This window comes from Bubalus kerabau, chromosome 1 (assembly GCF_029407905.1).
Source record: "Bubalus kerabau isolate K-KA32 ecotype Philippines breed swamp buffalo chromosome 1, PCC_UOA_SB_1v2, whole genome shotgun sequence".
Classification (NCBI taxonomy): domain Eukaryota; kingdom Metazoa; phylum Chordata; class Mammalia; order Artiodactyla; family Bovidae; genus Bubalus; species Bubalus kerabau.
The window spans coordinates 247550409-247576300 of NC_073624.1; the positions used below are offsets into that span (position 1 = coordinate 247550409).

General features: G+C 37.2%; 1 long non-coding RNA gene across 1 annotated transcript in view; it reads left to right on the top strand.

Moving 5' to 3' along the window:
• The window catches only part of LOC129637952 (uncharacterized), a 478487-nt gene that overhangs the window by 334136 nt on the left and 118459 nt on the right, over nt 1–25892 (top strand). Inside the window, exon 4 of the long non-coding RNA XR_008707641.1 lies at nt 19294–19410. This is a non-coding gene — a long non-coding RNA (uncharacterized LOC129637952). The remainder of the gene's footprint in view (nt 1–19293; nt 19411–25892) is intronic.

The window sequence follows — 25892 nt, forward strand, 5'->3', positions numbered from 1 at the left end:
ACCCAGCTCTCTTCCTTGGGAACCCTGGAATTCTTATCAACCTGCCTAGGAACTGACTCTCAAAAGGACAAAGGAAAGAGGAACAGAAATTAACAGTGAATGGAAACAAAGTCTGTGAACAGTGAACACATTCATTGACTCTCTTGGGTGGCTATGAACCTTTAGTCTGTTTGTCGAAAATTTCAGGATGAAGCAAGAATAGAACTCAAGCAGATCCAAGTCATCCTTGGTTCATGAAACAAACAACCTACATCTGAAGAAAAGCATCATGAATTTAAGCATTCATATATCTCACAGATGAGAACAAATATGAGCTTCTATTCATGTATCCCCACATGTGACAGAAAAATGAATGTCATGAAAGTTAGCAGAGAAAAAAAAATATTTAGAACCCCAAGTACTTCATATCTCACAATTATAGGATACAGAGTATAAAATGCTCACATATATTCATAAGATATATAAATATTTAAAATATATCATCAAATCACAAAATGAGGAACCAAAAAGAGACTATTAAAAAGGAGCAGAAAGAGCTGAAAAAGAACAAAAGTGATTTAGAAATGAAGAACACAGTTCTTAAAGTTACAAAAATAACTCAGAAAATACAATGACAAAATAGTAGCAGTAGAATAGAATACAAGAATGAGGATAGCTTCTGGATAGAAATCGGAAGTAACTACTCTGAGGGACACTTCATTTCCTGGACCCAAAATATTATACATTATCTTATAAAAAGAGTTTTCACCTTTCAGCCCCAGTCACTGAGGCTCAGTCAAGGAGCCGGGAAAATTTCTTAGTAAGGCATTTTCTCCTAAGACAACTCAAGTAGACAACTTTTTGTATCCTTACCCAAGAAGCAGTTTTTCATCTTTAGAATTCTATCTCCATTTCAGAGGAGAGTATTTGCTTTACATTTGCATAACTAAAAGGCTCAGTTAGATAGTTTTCACAGAACAAAGGAGCATTCTGCCTAAAGAAATAAGGCATTGAAGTTTCTGACACTTGAGAGTTAGAAACCACTTGGCTGCTTTTAAGTGTCACTTTCCCTTTCCCCACCCTCAAGTTTATATCTATTGCGGTTTAAAAAATTCTAGAGGCAGGAGCCAGCAGGACACTCCACTAGCCTTGGTTTGTAGCATTGACCACATCAGTTTAGTAATTCCTTGCGCTCAGCTGCGTGAAATCTAGTCAACCAGAAAGCTTACATTTAACTGGAAGCTTTTTCCCTCATGGTCTACACTTCATAATTATGAAAGTGGCAAAAAGAGGCAAATCAGGAATTTCTTTGTTTTGAAGGTGTAGTCAGAATAGTTCTCCTTATGGAGTGTTTAATAAGTGCACTGGGAACTGATCACTTGGTCAGATACTTTATCAGCTTAACATTCCCCGCCATTAGTCCAGTGGAGATAATTGTGCTTCCTATAACTTTTTGTATTTACAGCATACCAAAATTGCATTATATCAGTTTTTTTTTTTAATCCTCATGAACCACTCTGCTACATGATTTATCATCCCTGTAATATATATAGAAAAGAAAACTAAGACTCAAGCATAGGCTAATACATTTGAGAACCATGACTTGGGTCATCTTATTCTTCCCTCTATAAAATCTGTATAGTTTACATTGGGGGCAGGAGGAAAAGGGGACGGCAGAGGATGAGATGGCTGGATGGCATCACCGACTCGATGGACGTGAGTTTGAGTGAACTCCGGGAATTGGTGATGGACAGGGAGGCCTGGCGTGTTGCGATTCATGGGGTCGCAAAGAGTCAGACACGAATGAGAGACTGAACTGAACTGAACTGATACTATATTTTCCTCTTTACTTTTAGTTGTAGTGTTTAAGTAGAATGCATTCTTTTAAATTGTAACTCACATTTTATATAGTGACTCTCAGCTTTCCAGAATCAGTTAAATTTTATGGATAGTGGGATAGTTATGTATAGGGAATCAGAAAATCTGGTGGTTTGTGTAAATCTGCAATTTACCAGCTGTGTGCCATTTAGCCAGTCCTATAATATCATAGGGGTCCAGGTTATTCATATGCATTTGAAGACTTTTTCTATTTGTTTTTAAATAGATGATTGCTAATGGTTCTTGTGGTTAAAATAATTCTATGATATTCGTATACTTTATTTCTAAATACATTACTTTTTCAGTTCAAAACAAGTTGTCTTGATATTGTCTTTAGAAAATATAGCAGTTTGTACCAGTTTCTTAGTTCTTCCAAGTTGCTATAACAAACAAACAAACAAAAAAAGCATAGGCTGAGTAGCTTAAACAACAAGCATTTATTTCTGACAGTTCTGGAGGCTGAGAAATATAAGATCTGGGGGCTAAAGATACAGTCTCTGGCAAGATCCCCCCTCTTGGTGCATAAATTGCCATTTTCTCACTGTGTCTTTACATGGTAGAAGGGGTAAGGCAGCTCTCTGTCATCTTTTATTAGGGCACTTATCCCATTCATGAAGACCACACCCTCAGGACCTAATCACCTCCAAAGGCCCTACTTCCTATTACCATTACACTGAGAGTTAGGATTTCAATATATGAATTTCAGGGTGGGGGGGACATATACATTCAATCCAGAAAAAGGATTTATTTTTTCCATTTGTTTTTCAAAAGATGATTACTAATAGTTCTTCTTGTTAAACAAATTCTATGACATTTATATATTTTATGTCTAAAGAAAAGAAAGCCCATACTTTTATCAGAAGCATAGGCTTTTCCCAAGGGAAAGCTTTGTGATACAGTGGCTGCAGACCTCATTTTGTAAATTTCTTCATCTCCTAAGCAATGTCAATTGCCTCCATATGACTTCATTATTTTTCCCATCTTTCCCAAGTAGTCATATTAATATTTACACCTGATTATCCCACGTTGAAGACCTGTGAAAAAATCAAATGAAAACTTTGACAGTAACATTTATTTAGTGTAGAATAAAATATTTTTAATGACTTCACAGAAGTCAGAGATGAAGGAATCCTCTTCTGTTTATTTGCATGTATGTTCCAAATAATTTCTCCTTATTTCTGATTTGGTGAGAAGTTTTGTATGTGAAATTTCAACTGAGCACAATATGGTACTGTGCAAACATCTTTGACACTGGCATTGAAAAATCAAGATTAGCTTTCAGTGCTCTAAAAGAGCACTCCTATGACTCTGGAAATGTGCCATACAACTTTCTTCAGTGAAATAGATAGGTATCCATTAATTAGACATTATTATTAATGCCATGTTCCGCTGCATGGGGAAAGGCAGAGTACAGAATATAAAGGCAGAAATGATGACTTTGATGATATATGGACAGTTTCATGAATTACTTAAAGCAAATTCCTGCTTCCTATCCTACATACAATAATTAAACAATGTTGAATAATTGTGATAAAAGAAATAACACATATTGGGCTGGATTTATTTCTTGCTTTAAAAAAAACTTTTGTTATTTTATCCCAGTGGTAAGAAATTACTGGGAGGTTGCAGAAGTTTAAGGAATTACATGAGTTGAAGAGTGTTATGACCTTTCTTTATACTTATTTGATGACCTCCTTCCTAGATTTCTCCAGGGCCCTATTAATGTGTTTCCTAATACTGAACTCTGGCACATGGTAAGATGAAAAAAGGAGAAATTATCTTTAAGTATGATAATCTCAACATCGAAGCATCTTTAACATATGAGGGTGCGTTATGAGTCTATAATGGGAATATTTCTCAAAGTTAGGTGAATTCTGTGGGCTATTTGTAGCTGATTATCAAGTCTTTGGAACACATTTTGAGCAAGCTATTTTAAGTGATCCATACAACAAACTTACACTGCAGTCCTTAATTTGAAGAGAGTTTCCAGAAAATGGATACATTTATGTGAAGTCTGCAGGTATGATTATGATCATACTGACATATCACATATTGTTGTGCTTTATTTCTGCATTAAAGATCAACTATAATTATAAAATCTTTGGTAAAAAGCAATAGATAAAATCCTAATGTTGTTGGAAGTAGTAGACATTCCTTCCAACACTAACACACATCTAGTAAACTAAGTTTTCTAATGGTACCTGTGCTAGAAGAAATGGATCAATGTATCTACTGCAAGTGACTTTTCCATTTTCATACACATAAAGACATATTTGGCCAATCCAGCAAAATCATGAAAGAAGTTTGTTTGTATGTGATCAAATAGGTTGAGGTCTTCCCTGGTGGTTCTGATGGTCAAGAATCTGCCTGCAATGCAGGAGATCCGGGTTCAATCCCCAGATTGGGAAGATCCCCTGGGGAAGGGCATGGCAACCCACTCCAGTATTCTTCCCTGGACAATCCTTATGGACAGAGAAGCCTGGCAGGCTACAGTCCATGGGGTCACACAGAGTCAGACACAACTGAGAGATTAACACTTTCCCTTTCAAATAGGTTAAATTTTCCAAAACAAATAATACATCAAATAATTAATTGCTTTAGATATCTTAATAAGAAATGTGGTCAAATTTGCATATTTAGAACATTGCTTCAGTGAAAAGATAATACTGGTTGGGGATTTATGTGAGTGTGCTCAGTCATGTCTAACTTTGAGAGACTATGTACCATACCCACCAGTTTCCTCTATCCCTAGGATTTTTCAGGCAAGAATACTGGAGTGGGTTGCCATTTCCTACTCCAGGGGTCTTCCCCAGCCAGGGATCAAACTTAAGACTTCTGTGTCTTCTGGTTTGGGATTAACAGTCCAAATATTATATTTGTGTGTTAACAGCTTAGGAATTGGAGAAGACAATGGCACCCCACTCCAGTACTCTTGCCTGGAAAATCCCATGGACAAGGAGCCTGGTAGGCTGCAGTCCATGGGGTGGCTGAGGGTCGGACAAGACTGAGCGACTTCACTTTCACTTTTCACTTTCATGCATTGGGGAAGGAAACGGCAGCCCACTCCAGTGTTCTTGCCTGGAGAATCCCAGGGACGGGGGAGCCTGGTGGGCTGCCATCTATGGGGTCGCACAGAGTTGGACACGACTGAAGCGACTTAGCGGCAGCGGCAGCAGCAGCAGCTTAGGAATATTTGAAAATGTGTACTTTTTTGCATTTTTTTCTGTGTATTTTTATAATAATCCTAATCTGAAAAAAGTATATTTAAATATAATATATAAATAAATATCAGTCAGTTCAGTTCAGTTCAGTCGCTCAGTCGTGTCCGACTCTTTGCGACCCCATGAATCACAGCACGCCAGGCCTCCCTGTCCATCACCAACTCCCGGAGTTCACTCAGACTCACGTCCATCGAGTCAGTGATGCCATCCAGCCATCTCATCCTCTGTCGTCCCCTTCTCCTCCTGCCCCCAATCCCTCCCAGCATCAGAGTCTTTTCCAATGAATCAACTCTTCGCATCAGGTGGCCAAAGTACTGGAATTTCAGCTTTAGCATCATTCCTTCCAAAGAAATCCCAGGGCTGATCTCCTTCAGAATGGACTGGTTGGATCTCCTTGGAGTCCAAGGGACTCTCAAGAGTCTTCTCCAGCACCACAGTTCAAAAGCATCAATTCCCATAAATATATGTGTATATTTATGTTGGAAGCTTTAGAGCAATATATTCCCTTGAAAGGAAAGTTGAGTATCTTTCAAGAGAGAGAATATGTGCCAGATATGTAATTGTTATTTAATTAAGGATATTTAAAATTGTATATTTGTTTCTCTGTAACCTAACATGTGCATTCTCAGGTCATCTACTTTTGCATGCATTACCCCCAAATTTACACTTCAGTACTTTCATTTTTAACATTCTGTGTGAAATTCATTGAAAAAATCTGAATCCCTACTTCTTAAAATAACTCATAATTTATTTATATTATCTATATTATTACCTACAGTATTTTGGGCTTCCCTGGTGGCTCTGATGTTAAAGAATCTGCCTGCAATGCAGGAGACCTGGCTTTTATCCCTGGGTCATTAAGATCCCCTGGAAGAGGGCATGGCAACCTACTCCAGTATTCTTGCCTGGAGAATTCCATGGACAGAGAAGCCTGGTGGGCTACAGTCTGTGGGGTCGCAAAGAGTTGGACATGACTGAGTGACTAAGCAGTGCACATCTACATTTTTTTACGGCAGATTACAGCTTATTAAAAAATATTTTTGTCTCTGAACTAGAGTTTACAGGTTAGGTCTGTTTTGCTGTGGCATGCTCTCTGAAGAATTTCTACCTGAATCAGGAAGCAAGAATCAGTGATAGAGGAATATGAAGTTCTCCTAGCACATGGTACATCCTTCATCATCATAGTTTTTACTGTGATAATCCACTGACCTGCCCTTTGGTCTACTGTTTTTTCACCCATATGTGTATTTGAAGGGAAAAGAAGTAGTAAAAATATGATGGTAGCCATTTCATATCTCCATCCCTCAGTTTTAAAGTTTGAAGACTTTTATTGCTATTTCAAAGATGAATTTCTATCATATTTAAGTAAAACTTCTTTTCTTTTTTTTTTCCTGTAAAGCAAGGGATAACTCAGTGACTGTTGGAGTATTAATGAACTCAAAATGCCTGAGGTTTGGGGCTCTTTCTTTTTACATTGTTTGCATATGTAACTAACAAGGTGACTGTTAAGATAAGCAGCATGGAAGGAAAGGAATGAGGCTATAGACTCTACTTCTCATGTGCTGTGCAACTTGTACAACTTATATAGCTTCTCTGATACTTACATCTGTTGAATGGCATGTTGAATGACGGCATTTCCTCAATGTCCAATTTCTTTAAACTTCTATTTCCAACTTTGATGATATAATCTCTCTAAAACCCAGTTAGCCCTATACAGAGAAAGTTTGTGTGTTCCACAGCCTCCATTTTCCTTATGCTGGCTACTTTTAAGGAAAGTGACTAAAATCAGTGATTGATTCAAATTAAACATTAACAATATTGTAAAATAACTAATACCACTTACATAATGATAGCATAGTTGATGAGGGATGTTCGTTCAATAATAGTCACGTTGTGGCTAATCTGAAGCTGCTGCTGCTGCTAAATCACTTCAGTCGTGTCCGACTCTGTGTGACCCCATAGACAGCAGCCCACCAGGCTCCCCCGTCCCTGGGATTCTCCAGGCAAGAACACTGGAGTGGGTTACCATTTCCTTCTCCAATGCATGAAAGTGAAAAAGTGAAAGTGAAGTCGCTCAGTCGTGTCTGACTCTTAGCGACTCCATGGACTGCAGCCCACCAGGCTCCTCCATCCATGGGATTTGAGTACTAGAGTGGGGTGCCATTGCCTTCTCCACTAAGCTGAAGAAATACTAGTAAAACAGAAGTACCTGAGTTTTAAATACGTGTCAGCAAACTATGGTTACTTTATTGGTTAAACATCACTGAGTGTCATTGCTATAAGGTAATAAGTTAATCTCAGGGTACACAACTCTCATATTTCGTTTCCTTGCACAGAAAAGACTTAAGGTCATGATTGCCAATTGAAATTTACAAAAACAAACTGCTGTTTCTCTGCAAAGTTACTTTTACACCTTCTTTGCCAGAAAACGATAGCGTAGGGATAACAAAGACACAGGGATCTGTTAAATTATGCTGATTTTTTTTGTTTGTTTGTTTCATGGAATGAGTATGTATATTTTGAGAACAGAAAACTCACACACAGCATGTAACCTTTTCAACTTTCCACAGATTAAAAAACACACTGCATTGCCTTATTGCATTCTCCTGCAACAAGGGACATATTTCAGCAGAAAAGGGCAAAGCAGGAAATTTACTCATGAAAACCAATTTATATCAGCATACGAATAGTATAACTATCCCTGTAGAATGTCTGGTATTCATCTTGAGAACTCTTGGGAACCTATAAGTAATCCTCAGTGCAACTTCTATTGGGCCCGCGTTTGGGCATAGAAAGCAAATGATGTTGGTCCAGGATTTGTTATTATTATTGCTATTATTTTCTCTCTGGTATGAAGTCAACCAGCGTGGTGGCTGGTGAACTCTTTCAGCATTCTCTCTGCAAAATCAGAGTGTGACAAGGTGTCAGAATTGACGGATCGGTGGTGGAGACTGAGCAGACCTGAATTAATAAAGGTCAAAATTGTCAACAGGAAGAGTGTCCTGTGACATGTGAAGACTTGCTCCTAAACAGCATTTGAGAAGCAAAAAGTAGTTCCAGACCAGAACTCAAGGCACCTAAACAAGCCAGGAATTTCCTGAAAATTGTCTCTGAAATAAAGACCTACTCTAAAATAATTTTAAAACATTCTTCCCCATATCGTCTCTCTGTAACCTTCAATGCTCCAAAGCATCTCAGATCCCAGCGTGACCAAAGGTATTACAGAGAAGGAAAGTGCAGTTGTGAGCCTGTCCTTGTAGAAGAGTCCACACGTCTGCCTGTATGAGGAGATGTCCTTGCATTTCCTCAGCATCAGCTCTGCCTTTTTTCTTTTTTCACAACCAATGATGTTTCACAGCAAGTTGTAGAAGCTAAGTGATTTCCCCATGTGACAACAGGCTGGAAAGAGTTATGCAGTCTCCCCTAATTGCCATTTGGTGAAGGTAATTATTTTGTAAGACAGAGCAGTCTGGAGATGCCATCTCAGTGACTTTAAATAAAACTGAGATCCAAAAACTTCTTTATGATTTTCTTTTTCCCTTTCTAGCATATTAAGGTCTCAGGAGACAAAAATGTTAAGGCATGGTATCTCCCCTAAGTTCTCTTTTAAGCTTTTATCTTATATGTAATCATTATCTAACATTAAATGGGTTAAGTGATTTTTTAAATGGCATGAATTGTACTTTCATAAAGCACTTTTTCAAAGTTAGTTTCTTACGGTGAATTCGTAAAGTGTTGTGAGTAGCCAGTTACTGTGTGAACTGGTTTAAAAAAACTGAGTAAAATAATTCAACTTTGTTCTTTATAAAATCCCACCCTTATATTCCCAAATAGTTATATATTAAAGAATATGAAATTTTTAATAAAATAAAAAACTATTTTTTTAATACCATAATATAGTGAAAATTATTAGGGCTTCCCTGGTGGCCCAGTTGGTAAAGAATCTGCCTGCAATGTGGGAGACCTGGGATTGATCCTGGGTTGGGAAGATGCCCTGGAGGAGAGCATTGCAATTCACTCCAGTATTCTTGCCTGGAGAATTCTATGGACAGAGGAGCCTGGTGGACAACAACCCATGGGGTTGCAAAGAGTTGGACACGACTGAATGACTAAGCACAACACATGCAAACAACAAAATTGAACAATTAAAGATGAAAATTAGAAATTACAGCAATGTCCTCTTTCTTAAATAAATTTGTTTCCTGGTAAAAAATAATAGATATCAGTGATGAAAATACTGTAAAACTTATGATGAAACACCATTCACAAGTCTATCAATGTTAATATTGGCAAAATACTTCTAGCTTTTTTATTTGCTCACACAAATACGTATGTTTATAGTCCTGTAAATGTGTTCACACTGTGTGTGTGGGTGTAAAACATTAGTTTGCATTTTTAAAGATTACAAATTGCATATTCTAAAGCCTATCTTTATAAAATAAACTATACAATTGCATTTGTCTTCATATTTGTTTTATAAAAGCAGAATTTGCTTATGACTATACAATATTTGGTATTTAATTGTTCAAATCACATATTTGAGAGTACTTTCAAGTTATGCCTGTTTTGCTATTATGTATGTATCTTCTTTTTTACCCTATAGATTCATTTTTATAGGTGAAATGTCAAGGTCTAAGTCACAACATTTCTACAATTTGTGATCAAGACTGACATACACCAGAAAGATTGATTCAAATCACACTGTTCCAGTGGATTTTAATTCTGTTTTGTTGTTTACGTTCATTTATTTTTCTCGTGATTTACTTATTTTTATATCTTACAAGTCATTTATATTTTGTTTATTAATTATTTTACCCAAGTTTCTGTTGATGTATCTACTATTTTCAGAGTAAAGGCTTCATATTATCATTTTCTTTAAGTGTTTTATGAGTATTTTTCTCCACTTTGGCATTTTCATTTTAGTTAGCTTACTTAATTAAAAAAGAATTTAAGCTTTTGAATATTGATGAGTTATTAGTATAAATCTGTTAAGTTTTTTTTATAAGTTCTGCCTGTTTTGATTAGATATAATGTGTGCAAATGTTGCAATATGTGTATACAGAAAAAGATAACCTTATGGACACAGAATGCCCTTAAATCCCTCTTTCTTCCCTTCTTCAACTTCTTTCTTTTTTTGTTAACCCCCCTCTCTGTTTATGCTCTTATTATCATAGTTTCAAAAATAACTTCCCTGGTGTCTCAGACGGTAAAGCGTCTGCCTACAATGCAGGAGACCCAGGTTTGATCCCTGGGTCTAGAAGATGCCCTGGAGAAGGAAATGGCAACCCATTCCAGTATTCTTGCCTGGAAAATCCCATGAACAGAGCAGCCTGGTTGGCTACTGTCCATGGGGTCGCACAGAGTCAGACACGACTGAGCGACTTCACTGTCACTGTCACATCATAGTTTCATAAGAAGGCAAAATATAGAGGAAATTGAGGAAACATATAGTTCACATATTTTTTACTGGCCTCATGTTAAAATGGATGTATTACTATAAAATTGAATTGGCCAAACTATAAGGAGGGAACGCAGCCCCACCCATCAGCAGAAAATTGGATTAAAGATTTACTGAGCATGGCCTTGCCCACTAGAGCAAGACCCAGTTTTCCCCACAGCCAGTCCCTCCCATCAGGAAGCTTCCTCAAGCCTCTTATCTTCATCCATCAGAGGGCAGACAGAATGAAAACCACAATCACAGAATACTAACCAAACTGATCACATGGATTACAATCTTGTCTAACTCAAACTATAAGCCATGCCATGTAGGGTCACTCAAGACAGATGGGTCATGGCAGAGAGTACTGACAAAACGTGGTCCACTGGAGAAGAGAATGGCAAACCACTTCAGCATTCTTGCCTTGAGAACCCCATGAACAGAATGAAAAGGTAAAAAGATATGACACTGAAAGTAAACTCCCCAGGTCGTTAGGTTCCCAGTATGCTACTGGAGAAGAGCAGAGAAATAGCTCCAGAGGGAATGAAGTTGAGTTGAGTTCACTCACTCAGTCGTGTCCGACTCTTTGCGACCCCATGAACTGCAGCACACCAGGCCTCCCTGTCCATCACCAACTCCTGGAGTTCACACAAACCCATGTCCATTGAGTCGGTGATGCCATCCAACCATCTCATCCTCTGTTGTCCCCTTCACCTCCTGCCCTCAATCTTTCCCTGCATCAGGGTCCTTTCAAATGAGTCAGCTCTTCACATCAGGTAGCCAAAGTATTGGAGTTTCAGCTTCAATATCAGTCCTTCCAAATGAAGAGGCTGAGCCAAAGCAATAACAACACCCAGCTGTGGATGTATCTGGTGGTGAAAGTAAAGTCTGATGCTGTAAAGAACAATATTGCATAGGAACTTGGAATGTCATGTCCCTGAATCAAGGTACATTGGAAGTGGTCAAACAGGAGATGGCAAGAATGAATATCAACATTTTAGAAATCAGTGAACTAAAATGGATGGGAGTGGGTGAATTTAATTCAAATGACCATTATATCTACTACTGTCAGCAAGAATCCCTTAGAAGAAATGGAGTAGCCCTCATAGTCAACAAAAGAGTCCAAAATGCAGTATTTGGGTGCAATCTCAAAAGCAACAGAATGATCTCTATTTGTTTCCAAGGCAAGCCATTCAGTATCACAGTAATCCAAGTCTATGCCCCAACCACTAATGCCGAAGAAGCTGAAGTGGAACAGGTCTATGAAGACCTACAAGACCTTCTAGAACTAACACCAAAAAAAAAAAAAAAAAGATGTCCTTTTCATCATAGGGGACTAGAATGTAAAAGTAGGAAGTCAAGAGTTATCCAGTTGTCCTTGGAGTACAAAATGAAGCAGAGCAAAGGCTAACAGAGTTTTGCCAAGAGAACACACTGGTCATAGCAAACACCCTCTTCCAACAACACAAGAGATGACTTTACACATGGACATCACCAGATGGTCAATACTGAAGTCAGATTGATTATATTATTGGCAGCTGAAGATGGAGACGCTCTATATAGTCAGCAAAAACAAGACCGAGTGCTGACTGTGCCTCAGATCATGAACTCTGTATTGCAAAATTCAGATTTAAAAAGTAGGAGAGTGATTGACAATAGAATGAGTCCTAGTGACTGATATAGTTAGTATCAATCAAACTGATCAATTACTTGAGTCCTTAGGAAGCAAAGATGAATAAGAAACAGTTTTAAGGACATTGCCCTCTATTGAAGAAATCAAAATAAGAGGTCACAAGAGACACAACTTGCTCAAGTATGCTGATGATCTTCAAGTCTTTAAAGGGTGATGATCTCTGTTCTTTAAGTAAAAATTTTAAAGGACATAAACCAAACCTCAGTTGTAAAACGGGGCTATGACATCTGTAGTGAGACAATACCTTAACTGGATATTCTAGAAGATTCCTGGAAAGGTTTCTTTCTTTTTTTTTTTTTAACTTTACAATATTGTATTGGTTTTGCCATATATTGAAACGAATCCGCCACAGGTATACATGTGTTCCCCATCCTGAACCCTCCTCCCTCCTCCCTCCCCATACCATCCCTCTGGGTCATCCCAGCACACCAGCCCCAAGCATCCAGTATCATGCATTGAACCTGGACTGGTGACTCGTTTCATATATGATATTATATAACTGAGAAGCATGATCCTCTCCATCTTTAACTGAATATCTACAGAAAATTCTTCTTTCTGTACCGAATGACCCAAGGCAAGTGTGTGATAGAAAGCGTGTCTTCTTGAACCTTTAAACCAGCTTTCACCTATACCTTCAAGTGGTTTATCCTTTCTGCATTCTCCTTCTTTTCCTACTGCCAGAATAAGTTGTCATGGAACTCAATTTTACTTTTCTTATTTCAGATAAATGCCATCAGCTGTTGCAGGAAACTACCTGCCATTAGTAATAACTCATTAGGCTTGACAGTGAAAATTTCTCCTATGTGGCTGGTAGACTGAATACTGATGAATCCATTTGAATCCATTTTTAGCCAGTGGGTGAGCATGAACTGGGCTTCCTCAGTGGCTCAATGATAAAGAATCTGCCTACCAATGCAGGAGACACAAGAGACACAGGTTTGATCCCCAGGTCTGAAAGATCCCCTGGGGAAGGAAATGATAATTTCCTCTAGTATATTTGCCTGGAAGAATCCCATGGACAGAGAAGCCTGGCAGGCTAAAGTCCATGGGGTCACAGAGTAGGACATGACTGAGCATGCATACATGACATGAATTAGGGAAGTAGATAGTTCCTAAGATCAGCCCATGGTGTAACTGTCTTTACTTTTTTATGGGCTAACCTAGCATGAAAATTATTCATTAGCAATGAACATATTTAATTGTTTTTTCAAGTTCATCCCTTTGTACACTTTAAATAGATCATCCTGGCTGGCTACAAACCTGAAATCAAAAAACAGATGCTGCCTCTAATTGGGAGACTCAGGTAGGGAACTTAAAAAACAAACACAATTCTTTTTATGATTTTATGTCAACTTTTGATTGTGTCTGGAACATGATGAAATGAATAAGAGAATTAATAAATAAATTGCACACATAAATTAAAAAATAATGGATGAATGACTTAAAAAGTACACTTTCTTGTCCATGTTTATGACTAAAAGAAAGACAATAAAGAAAGGTGATGATATATTTAAAAGGAGGAATGAATCATGACTAGCAAACAATTGCAGAAATAAATTGGAATCTCAGACTTCCACTTATTTGAGGCATAGTGAAATGTCAGTGAAAAATTATGATTCATTTGCTTCCCCCATCAGGAAAGAAGGAAGGAAAATCAGAAAGAAGGAAGAGAGGAAAAGAAGAAGGGAGAGAGGAAGGAATGAAGAATTCATAAGGATTGAAAAAGGCTGTAAGATTCTGAAAGTTACACAAGTAGAAATATAAATATAGAGAAGGTTCTTGTAAACTCATGCAATATTCAGTATATTAAAATGGTTTACATATTTTGCTGACAGACATTTAAACTATTGTCAAATTGTTGTACGGATATTTGATCTTCAAGTCCCCAACCTTGACATGGCTTAAATGGATAGAATTTAAACTTCCTTTGGCTTACTCATAGTGCTTATGCAGTAATTTAAAAAGGTCATCAGTTTCTGTTCTGATGTCAGATAGACTTAAACAAGCTATCTTTAAAGGTATTATTATTTTTCCACTATCCTAATTAACAAAAAACAAACCACAGTTTGCAAACAGCAAAATCTTTTAAAAAATATTCCATTTTATGAATGGAGGAAATTAATGTAATCACATTTTATGCTCAAATATTTTGGAGTAAAATTTTAACTTGACAGAAAATTTTCTACATACTTAAAAGTATAGTAGTGATGAATATAGCAATAATCTATGTGATGTGAAAATCTGTAGGTAAATGAAATTTTGTCAGCATGTATCAGAGTTTTCTGCTCTATTGGTAGAAAAAAACAAAAAATAAAAAACACAACTTTTTTTTAACATTGGGGAAAAGATCTAATAATAGATGAAAAATCTAGTCAACCAAACCCCAAATTTATGATTTGAAGCAAGCAACAGAAGTTGTGATACTTAGACCCAGAAGACTGATGGTAAAGCATCTTTTGTTAGCTTCAGGTTTGCATAAATGGCAGCTGATCAGCATGCAATGAACTTGAAGAAGGAAATGAATATAAGCAAGATCAACAAATTTGAGGAAGTTGAATTCCTCAAGCTGAAGAACTAAAGATACAGAATATTTCAATAGGTTTTCAAGTAAATGTAAGGTTATGTAGCAAAAAGTAAAACCTTTTTTTTTTTTTACTCATTTGGGTAAAAAAGAAAGAGCAGAAATTATAAAAAGTAGAATTTCAATTAGATAAGGAATAAATGTCCAGAGTAGCTGTTACATGTACCTTTCACTTAGCATTTATTGATATGTAAGACCTGAGTTGTTAATTTTACTCTTAAGTGACATTTTTCAGTATCTCAATTAGGTTTTAAGCTCTGTGAGGCTTGAGATGTTTGTGTGCACATTTCGGGGACAGGGCAGGATAGTGGATAGATGTATCATGATTATAAAATATGTTAAGTAGAAATAACTTTTTATGTTGGCATTGAGCAATTTCAAGATTCAAAACTTTTCTGGTTTTGGATATATTTTAGATTTCCTTTTTGCTTGGGGTGATTTTAACCTTGTAAAATATCACCAAAATAGTACAAAAAATATCTGTAAACCTTTCATTTAAATTTGCCTATTCTTAATATTTTATTTCATTTGCTTAATCATTTATATTCTCTCATTCCCTCTTTTTATATATATATGTGTATATATAGATGGATATAGATAAATTTCATATATCATGGCCTTGATTCATAAATTGATTTTATAAATTCTTCATAAATTCATAAATTCTTCAGTGTAAGATTTCCAAAGAATGGGATATTCTCTTTTATAGCCACATTATTGTTGAAAACTTCATAAATTTACATATATACAATACTTTTGTCTAAACTACCATCCACCTTCAATTTGGCCAGTGATCTAATAACATCCTTTATAGCATTTTTTTTTTTTTCCCTCTATGGGTACAAAATCGAATTTAGGATCTGATATTATATTTACTAGTCACATCTTTTTAGTCCCCTAATCTGGATCTTTTACATATCCTTTCTTTGTCTTTAATGATTTTTGCATTTTTGAAAACAAAATCCTCCCCCTTTTTAAAAAATAGAATATTTCTCATTGCATGTTGGTTTGATATTTGCTTGTTGACTAGACTGTGCTTATGCATTCTCACTGCTGTGCTACTGAGCAGACTGATCTTGCGCTTCATCTGGAGCCATACAATGTCCATCTGTCCTCATGAACGGTGTTAAGTTTAACATCTGTTCGAGGCATTGCCCATTTCTTTCTTTGTTGTATAATTATTGTTTTTCTTTTCTTTTCTTTCACTTTTCTTCTCTTCTTTGTCCTTTCGATTATAAACAAAACTACTGAAAAGTATTTAGGATTTATTTGCATTCTGCCATTCCATCCTAAAGCCTACTCTGCCCAAGACTAAGGGTCTGTAGCTAAATGCTCTCTTCACAAGTAGTTAGATGGGTTCTTTCTTTTTTCTCCTTCCAGTGTAATTGTGATATTCACTTGGCATATGATTAGGCTCATTTGTTTCAGTTTGCTTGCAGTTTTTTTTTCTCTTCCCATTCATATTAACTAATATTTTAAAATATGTAGGATATTAACATGCTTCAAATGTCAGAACTACTCATAACAGTATACTCAAAGAAATATCATTCTTTCTCTTTTCCTTTCCTCCACTTCACCCTGGGTAGTTAAACAACTTCATTTTTTCAGGTTTATGCTTCTTGTGTTGTTTGAAGTGATAAGGAAGTGAATGCATTTTCTTATTTTCTATTCTTTTTTATACAATATGTAGCCTTACATGTACATTATTTTACACTCTGCAGTTTCACTTAACAGTTATTTAGTCGCTAAGTTGTGTCTGATTCTTTTGCAACCCCATGGATTGTAGCCTGCCAGGCTCCTCTGTCCATGAGATTTTACAGTTAAGAATATCAGAATGGGTTGCCATTTCCTTCTCCAGGGGATTTTCCCAATCCAGGGACAGAACCCATGTCTTCTGTATTGATAGGCAGATTGTTTACCACTGAACCACCAGAGAAGCCCATTTTATAATGTTTATGATGTTGCATTACACTTTGCCATTTCACTTAACAACATGTTTTGTTACTAAGGTCCTCCCTCATTCTTTTTTATAGCAGCATAGCACTCCGCTAAATTTATACACTCTCCTAAAAATGCTTGGGTAAGTTTCCCGTTTTTGCAACTACAAATAATGCTTCAATGATTCATTTTATTCATATGCATATTATTACTGCATTTTAATGTTTTTTATTTATATCTTCAGGTTGAATTCCTGGAAGTAGGACTATTGGATTGAGGGACAAGTATAATGTAGTTTGATAAAATATCTTCAAATTCCTCTCCATAAGTGTTATACCATTTTACATTCCCACCAGTACTCTCAAAGCCTGCTTCTCCACAGGCTATCCAGCACAGTGGGAATTGTCAAGCTTTTGAATTTTTGCCAGCCTTATAGTTTAGAAATGGTACTGCAGAGTAGTTTTAATTCTACGTTCCTTACCATGAATGGAGATTAATATATTTTAATATGTTTATAGAACCTCTTTATATCTCTCTGTATGAATTGTCTATGCAGGACATGTCTTTAAAAATAACATATTATTGAAGTGAGAGTGTGTCATCCTAACTCAACAACAGATGCAAAAAATAAGTAAACAATTAATAAACAAGAGGCCAGAAATCAGGAGGTCAACAAGATCTCCTTCCTTCGAAGACTCTAAGGAGATTCTATTTTTTCTCACTTCCAGCTTCTGGTGGTTGCTAATATGATCATTGGCTTCAGACCGCATCACTCCAGTTCTGCCTCCATCTCAAATTGTCTATTCCTCTTCTGTATGTCTGTCTTATCTCCCTTGCCTCTCTCCTAGAATGACACTCATGGAAACATTTAGGGCCCACCTGTAAAATCCAGGATAATCATCTCCTCTCAAAATCCTAAATTTCACTGCATCTTTTGCTATATAAGATAATACTTACTATATATGGTAATATTCACATTTCCAAGGATTAGGACATAAGCATGTTTTGGGTAACACCATTAAACCTAATACATATGGATAATCCTAAATAATATAAAGAAGGAGAAGAGATTCTTGATATCATATAGGCTCTGAGTTTTGGGAGGGAAAGAGCTTCCCTGGTAGTTCAGTGGTAAAGAATCTATCTGCCAATGCAGAAAATGTGGGTTCGATCCCTGGGTCAGGAAGATTCCCTGGAGGAAGAATGGCAACCCACTCAAATATTCTTGATGGAAAAATTCCATGGACAGAGGAGTCTGGCAGACTGTAGTCCACGGAGTCGCAAAGGGTCAGACACAGCTGAGTGACCGAGCACGTTTGTGCTCAGCACACATTTGGAGGGAAGGAATTGTGGGAAGCACAGCACAGTTACCCTGTTGCGCATCACCCTCACCATTGTCTGAAAGAGAAGAGTACTTAAAGACATGTATACCTGTGGCGGATTCATTTTGATATTTGGCAAATCTAATACAGTTATGTAAAGTTTAAAAATAAAATAAAATTAAAAAAAAAAAAAAAAAAAAAAGACTACCAGAGAATCCGGCTGAATGAGATTTAGTAATTGTGCTTTAACTGGCTTAATCTTTTTGTTGTAATGTGCCCTAGTAGCAGTAACTGCATTATGAATTTATAAAAAAAATAGAAGAACCCATCTGAGGATGTCTGGATTATCCAGTAAACACTTTTGAAAAAGAGGAACAAGGCACTTTAAAAACTTTAAGCTTCTAATGAGCTTAATTTGTGACCTTGACGACAATAGCAAAACATGCGATTGTAAAGCTTTCTAGAAGGGTGAGATCACAGTACTTCAGGCTTGATGACTCAACTGAAGACACAATTCAGAAATGATGTCATCAAAACTGAATGTGTATTTGAGCCACCTTATACTTATTGCCGTTGTTCTACACAGTTGATCTTAAACAAAAGTCTACCTTTAAATGTCATTGTAAAGGAGAAATGTCATTTCTTCTTTGTTTGGAGATCAGGTCATATGATTGGTAAATATTATCGCCTTGAATATTTTCATAATACCTGTCCATCAGAAGGTTTTGCCTAGTACTATATATTGTGGTTTCAACAAGATGTTATTAGCCATATAGAGATTCTTATTACATTTTACAGTTACAGTATATCCTATGGGCATTTGGGATAAATTGATGAATCATAGCATCTTCAAGTTGGCAGAGAATTTAGAAATAAGCGAATACAACCACTCATTTGATTTGATGCTTGGATAGTTTCCCCTACAAACACTGCAAAGAGGACATCTAGGTATTGCTGGCATATTTCCAGTTTCAGGGAACTTACTACCTTTCAGAAGAACCCATTTCATTTTAATGGTCCTACATTAAGAAAAAGTCATCCTACATGAAACATTAAGTTAAATGTTTCTTTACGTTCTTTGCAGACAGATTATTTACTTTTCCTAGTCATTTCTTTCCCAAGCTGATAATTGAGGGGTTTCTGTAGTTCCTAGTGCATTATCATTTCAGATCTTGTCTAAATCTATGGATATTGCCATCGCCAATAAGTAACATTGACTGCAACAATTTGTGTTTCCTTTTTAGGTGCAAGTTGAAAGAAACTATAAAATCAAAGAGTGGGAGGGATTTATGGGTTGTGGACTTTGGCTGGTGCTTTGGGCTTGAAAGGTCTACAGACTTCCTTCAGATCTTGGACTATTGGTATGTATTCTGCTTAAGTCAAACAATGACTCTGTGATATTGAGACTATGAATATTCAGAGGTGTCTCTTGCAAACAAAGCTTAGAAATGTAGCCAACCTTCAAAAAAAAAAAAAAAGAAAAGAAGTATCTGTAGAGTTTTAAAATGTTCATAAAGTTTATCTTTCATTTCTCTTTTTCTTTCTCTTTCTCAGTATCCATCTTATTTCTTATTTCCTCTACAGACCTGGTTTGGTTTTTCCTTTTTCTCTCTCTGCAGACTGGCTTGTAAAATATTCCTGGCTATCACTTTTACACGTTTGCTTTAAGATTTTCTCACACCAACCGATTGTCGTTAGTTTCAATTCCAAATCTAAGAAGAGATCGGCCACCTGTCCCAACACAGGTTAGTGCAAGTATTCTCCCCCCATAAGCAGTTGGAGCTGAGAGTCTAGAGACATGCCTGGAAGCTCACTCCTAGATCAGAATCAGACCATTTCAGGAGAAAGTAGATGGCTCCAGACCAGGACAGGGCATCTTCCAAATTTCTGCAACAACTTAGGGGACAACTTAAAGCTTCCTGGAATTTGAGAAAACAAATTTCTATAGGAGGTAACCATGTCAGAGACATACAAAAGCAACACCTGGGTTGTTTAAGGCTTCTTTTAAGCTCTTAAAAATATGAAAACTAATGTTTAAATTTCTTTTCTTAAATTTCTGTTGTTGTTGTTTAGTCTCTAAGTCATGTCTGACTTTTTGCAACCCCATGGCCTCTAGTCCACCAGGCTTCTCTGTCCATAGGATCTCCCATGCAAAAATACTGGAGTGGGTAGCCATTTCCTTCTCCAGGAGATCTTCCCTACCCAGGGACTGAACCTTTGTCTCCTGCATTGCAAGTGGGTTCTTTACCATTGAGCTACCAGGGAAGTCCTTTCTTGTCTGTATCAGTTTACAAAAGGATTCAGAAGAGACCAAGTTTCCAAAAATAAATTGTACAGATACTTTTATGACTCCAGTTTGGGGAACTTAGTAAAGGAAGGAACCTTAACACATACATGTCAATATTTTCCAGAGTGGACTTGTGCTGTTGGTAATTGGGTCACATTTTCATTCCTGTATTTATCATATTTCACTAAATTTCAGGCCTTTTTAAATATTTGCTGTTAAGTTATATCTGAACCTACCTGTACTTACTCCACATTCCTTTGTACAGGGCTTGACATTTATCCTTACTGAATTTTTGACTTGGCTCAGCATTCCAGTTTAACATGACTTTTCTGGATTCTGTTTCAGAAATCCAGTATGGTGGTTATCCCTTCAGCTTCTTGTCAACCAAATACGTGATTACATGCCATCAGGTAGTGATGGGGCATTGAAAATAAGGTAGCAACTGTAGTAAAATGAGCATTTGACAGGATTTTAGAAATCTGTATTCTGATTTCAACTATGCCATCTTGTATGCATTTGGATAAGCCATTTAATCGCATTATGTCTTGTTCTATCATACATAAATAGGGTAGTGATCAATTTAGTAATTATAAATGGAAATAGCAGCTAAGAAGTGAGCAACTGCTTAAAGTTCCTTGTAAACTAGTATAACATCATTGAACATCTCTAGTCTTATGTATCAGGAAGTGCCAGATGGGATGAATTGCTACAGTTCTCGCCCTGGGGCAGCCTCATCTGAAGGGCCAGTTGAATTTTTCTTTGCAGCTTAAAGAGGATATGAAGTTGCAGCTGTGGATCACACCTTCCCTGGAAAGGCAATTTCTTCTGTACCTAGCATCAAATGTATTTCAAGTGTCAGATGGTGCCTTTAAGGCACTAGTCAGTACATGCATCAAGCCTGTTAAAAGTGATGCCAGTTAAAGGAATTACATTACTTTGATTCTGAGACAGCTCTACTGATTGCACAGTGGCTTCTATCGTGGATGCATGCTGTTTTAACTTGTGCAGCAACCCAGCGTCCTTCTTTATTTTTTATTAACAGCACCCTTGTTTCCCTTTAGGTAGCCACTGCTTTTCAGTCTCATTCCGTGATTCCATATAGGACTGAACCACTGTCCCAAAGGTAGACATGACACACTAGACCGAATGTGGACACACCCTCACTGACCACAGCAAGAAAGGCAGAGACAAGCATACAGATCAGGCTAGTTCAATCAGACTTCTTCTCCAGATAATTTCAATACTGAGTACAAAGACAAAGGCATAAATGATTGATAGCTAGCCATTAGTTCTTGCATTATCTCCTCCAAACTGTTCTTCTCAAGGCCTAGATATTCAACTTTTCTCTTAAAACCTCCAAGCCTCTTCACACATTTCCAATAATGTTTTGCTTAAGCAGGCCTCTGTTGGTTTTTGTTAAAACCAACAATGTCTAAAACTGATGTATTCCATGATTTTGGGAAATGAAGAAATAAGCATAAGAATCAAGAAACTGTAACACCTAGATGGCCTACGGGACTCTTGCTGAGAGTTCTTGTGACTTCTGTGCTTTTCCCATTTATGCCAGGAATACCAAACCTCTCTGCTCTCATGGTTCCTTGCCAGGGCTAGTCACAGAAACCAGTCATGTCACTCACTCTGTATCCATCTACACCACACTCCCGCACATCCATTATCAGTCCACTTTAGGCTTTCTTCTCAGCCCTGGTTTAGACTTGACTTGATTTCCTTGATCCTAGCTTAGTACCTGCTTCCTTTTGTTACCAAAAGTGGACTTTGCTTACCACTCAGAAGACAATCAGAGAAGGCAATGATAACCCACTCCAGTACTCTTGCCTGGAAAATCCCATGGACGGAGGAGCCTGATAGGCTGCAGTCCATGGGGCCGCTAAGAGTCGGACACGACTGAGTGACTTCCCTTTCACTTTTCACTTTCATGCATTGGAGGAGGAAATGGCAACCCACTCCAGTGTTCTTGCATGGAGAATCCCAGGGATGGCAGGGCCTGGTGGGCTGCCGTCTATGGGGTCACACAGATTTGGACATGACTGAAGCAACTTAGCAGCAGCAGCAGCAGAAGACAATAGGTGAGAAGCAAGCCTGGTGGAAAGGATAGTTTGATTTATTTAGAAGGTTGGCAACCTGGTGGGGAGAGTGGGGAAGGGTAGACTCTTGTCCAAAGGCCAACTCCCCTACTGACAGTCATTGGGTAAGGACTTTCATATGTGGAGGAAGGGGGCTACAAGCAGAAACAGCACAGTCAGTCAGCTCTGACAGTCATCGTGAAATTGGTCATGTGGTGGTCTGATCAGCAGCATCTTGATTGTTTTACTTTTGGTCTTTAGTCCCAGGGTTGGTTTCTTCCCATTTCTTTGAGGCCAGTTCTCAGAATTGTGGCAGCTTGTGTCATGACTATAGTCGGGTCATCATGTCGTTAACTTCTTCCACTTGGTGGGGGTTTCAGTGTCTATAGTCAGCTCAAAGGATGTGTCTCAGAATATTGCCTATAGTCCTGGAAGAGGAACTAAAGGTGCTTGTCTTTGTTCAATGATTGAACTATTATTATTTTTTCTATTCAACTGCTTTCCTTCTGCATTTTACCCTTCCTCTGATTAAGCTTATTCTTGCCTAAAGTTTTTGCACAGACTGAAGGCAGGTGGAAGAAGTGGTGGAAGGGGGGGAAAGGACCATAGGGCCCTGCTCTGTTTCACTTTGATCAAATTCCTTCCAAATCTCAAACTCATTATCAAAATAAAATTTGATGTTTACTCTGTCCATCTATGAGTGTTCCTAATATAAACATATTTAGTATTTCGACTTCCCTGGTGGCTCAGACAGTAAAGAATCCATCTGTAATATAGGATACCTGTGTTTGATCTCTGGGTCAGGAAGATCCCCTAGAGAAGGGAATGGCAAACCACTCTAGTATTCTTGCCTGGAGAATTCCATGTACAGAGGAGCCTTTGCGACTACAGTCCATGGAGTTGCAAATAGCTGGACATGACTGAGCAACTCACACGCTTTCATTTAGCATTTGTTAGAGAAATTTGATCACAGAAAAAAAAATTCTTAATGTAACTATAGCAAAAGTCTTCTTAACATTTCCTGGCCATATATGGCATTGAGATGTACATTAGCTATCCATTGCTATGTAATATTACCCCCAAACTCATTGGCTTGGAACAATAGCACATCATTTTATAGTTTCTGTAGATGTGGAATACGGCTAGGGCTTAGCTGGTCCTTTGATTCAGAATCTCTCAAAGGCTATAGTCAAAATGTCTGCAATATCTGTGGTCTCATTTCAAGGCTCAACTGGGGAAGGGTCTACTTCCAAAGTCACTTATGTGATTGTCTGCATGATTCAGTTTCTCAAGGAAATTTAAACAGAGAGCCGAGATTCTCACTGACTATTGACTGGAGGCTGCCCTCAGTATATTGACTCTAGTTTACCTCTCCATATCACATTTGCCTTCATCCAAGTAGGCACGCAAGAGGGAGGGAAAAGCAGAGGGTGGGAGAGACAGAGAATGAGCAAAATCAAAGTTACTGTCTTTTATGAGTTAATCTTGGAAGGGATATCCCATCACATTTTGCATACTCTACTGGTTAGAAAGCAAGTCAAGTAGCCTGGCCCACATTCAAGAAGAAATGATTTCACAGGGGTATGAATACCTGGGGTCGGTCAGAGTATGCTTTCTACAGTAGACTTGACCATATTTTGTTCACTTCTCAATATCATACAGTAGTTTAACCATCAAATTACCTTACAGTGACACTGATAAGACAGGAAACAACATAGCATTCACTTTCCCATTCCCTCACTATTCTATTTTCTACAATGGCATCTTTATGCTTGTTGAGAGAAACTTCACGTACATTTCTTATTGAAATCACCTCATTGTCAATTTAGTTTCACAGCATTGTGTTCCTTTAAACAGTGCAACATACTGCAGTAATCATGATACTATGTGCTTTAGACATGCTAGAGATGAGATTTCTATTTGGTGATGGTGCAATATTGTAAAAGGTTCACACTGACAATCAGCTGATCAGTCATTGTCCCCTATTAAGATGCAAAAGCATTTAACTTGATTCTATTGGGATGTCAGTGACTCTAGGGCTCACAGTTTGCTAAGCAGTTGAACATACAGAAGAATTTCTACATTTTTCCCCATGTACTATATAACCAGTCTTTTTTTTCCTAGCATAATTTTGAGGATATTATCTTAATACAACAGTTCTCAGTTCCTCTTAAATCCAATTTTTATATTTCTGATTGCAGAAAGTTGATTGATGGGTGGCATGACCATGAGTGCTTCCTGAATCTTTGTTTGTCTCGTCATGTGTAAATCTAAGAATTTTATGTTTTGGCAGTTTTTTATATCTAATTACACTTGTCATTGTTATCATCAGTGGCCCAGTATACAAATAAGTATTTCACATGTACTATACTTTTATAATGATGGAAATAGAAAAGAAAGCTTAAAATTTGAATCAATATTCAACTGAGTCATATATAGAATATAAGCATGGAAATAGTGGTGTGACAGAAAAGAGAATGGGCATTCTAATTATTCCAACTTTTTAGTTCAAAGAAACACATATATAGAAGTGATCTAGAAGATACGGTATATATCTTCCATTCTATCTAAAATTCTCATACTATAATGATGTGAGTTATAAAGCCAGGCTATTTTAGAAGAGTTTCTGACATATGTGTTGTAATTAATGTTTTTATTAATTCATACTTGTACTCATTCACTCTTTTAATACACAGTTGTAGCCTCTATACTCTGTAACAGATACTACACTCAATGCTAATGAGCATGAGTAACAATAGTCCTTGTACATCAGAAATCCAGTTTATTTAGATAACATAGATGTAAATAAACATTTATATTATTTTACATGAAATAGTAATAACAGAAGAATATAAATGGTATGGAAATTGTGTGGTGCACAAGTTCTTAAACTTGTGTATTTCATTAAACACAAAAAGTGTAAAACAATTTTTATGTGGGACTCAAATAGACTTATTTTGCTAACTGTATGCTTAGAAAACTAGAATATATTATCACAATCAAATCATAAAATGGAGGTCATTTTTAAGACTGAAAATATAAGAAGGATGTAACCTTAGGTTAAAATGTATTTCATGCAAAGAGAAGCAAATATATTTGTTTTCTATTTCTCCTAGCAACAAAATGAGTTACTTATTTCTGCTTAACAAATTACTTCAAAACCTAGAGGCTTAAACAACTAAGATGTATTAATATTCTCCCACAGTTTCTGTAGGTCAGGAACCTTGATGCAGCCTAACTGGGAACCTCAGGTTCTGGGTTTGCTCAAGGCTGCGATGGAGGTATCTTTAGGTTGTAGTCAGTTCAAGGCCCTCCTAGAGGAAGATTTGCTTCTAAGCCCCTCTTGTGATGGCTGGTAGGTCTGGTCCACTGGTTGTCTGTAGACTACACTTCTTTCCTCCCCATTGGTACTTCCACCTACTGTAAATTGCAACATGGCAGCTGGTTTTCCTCAGAGTGAGGGAACAAGAAG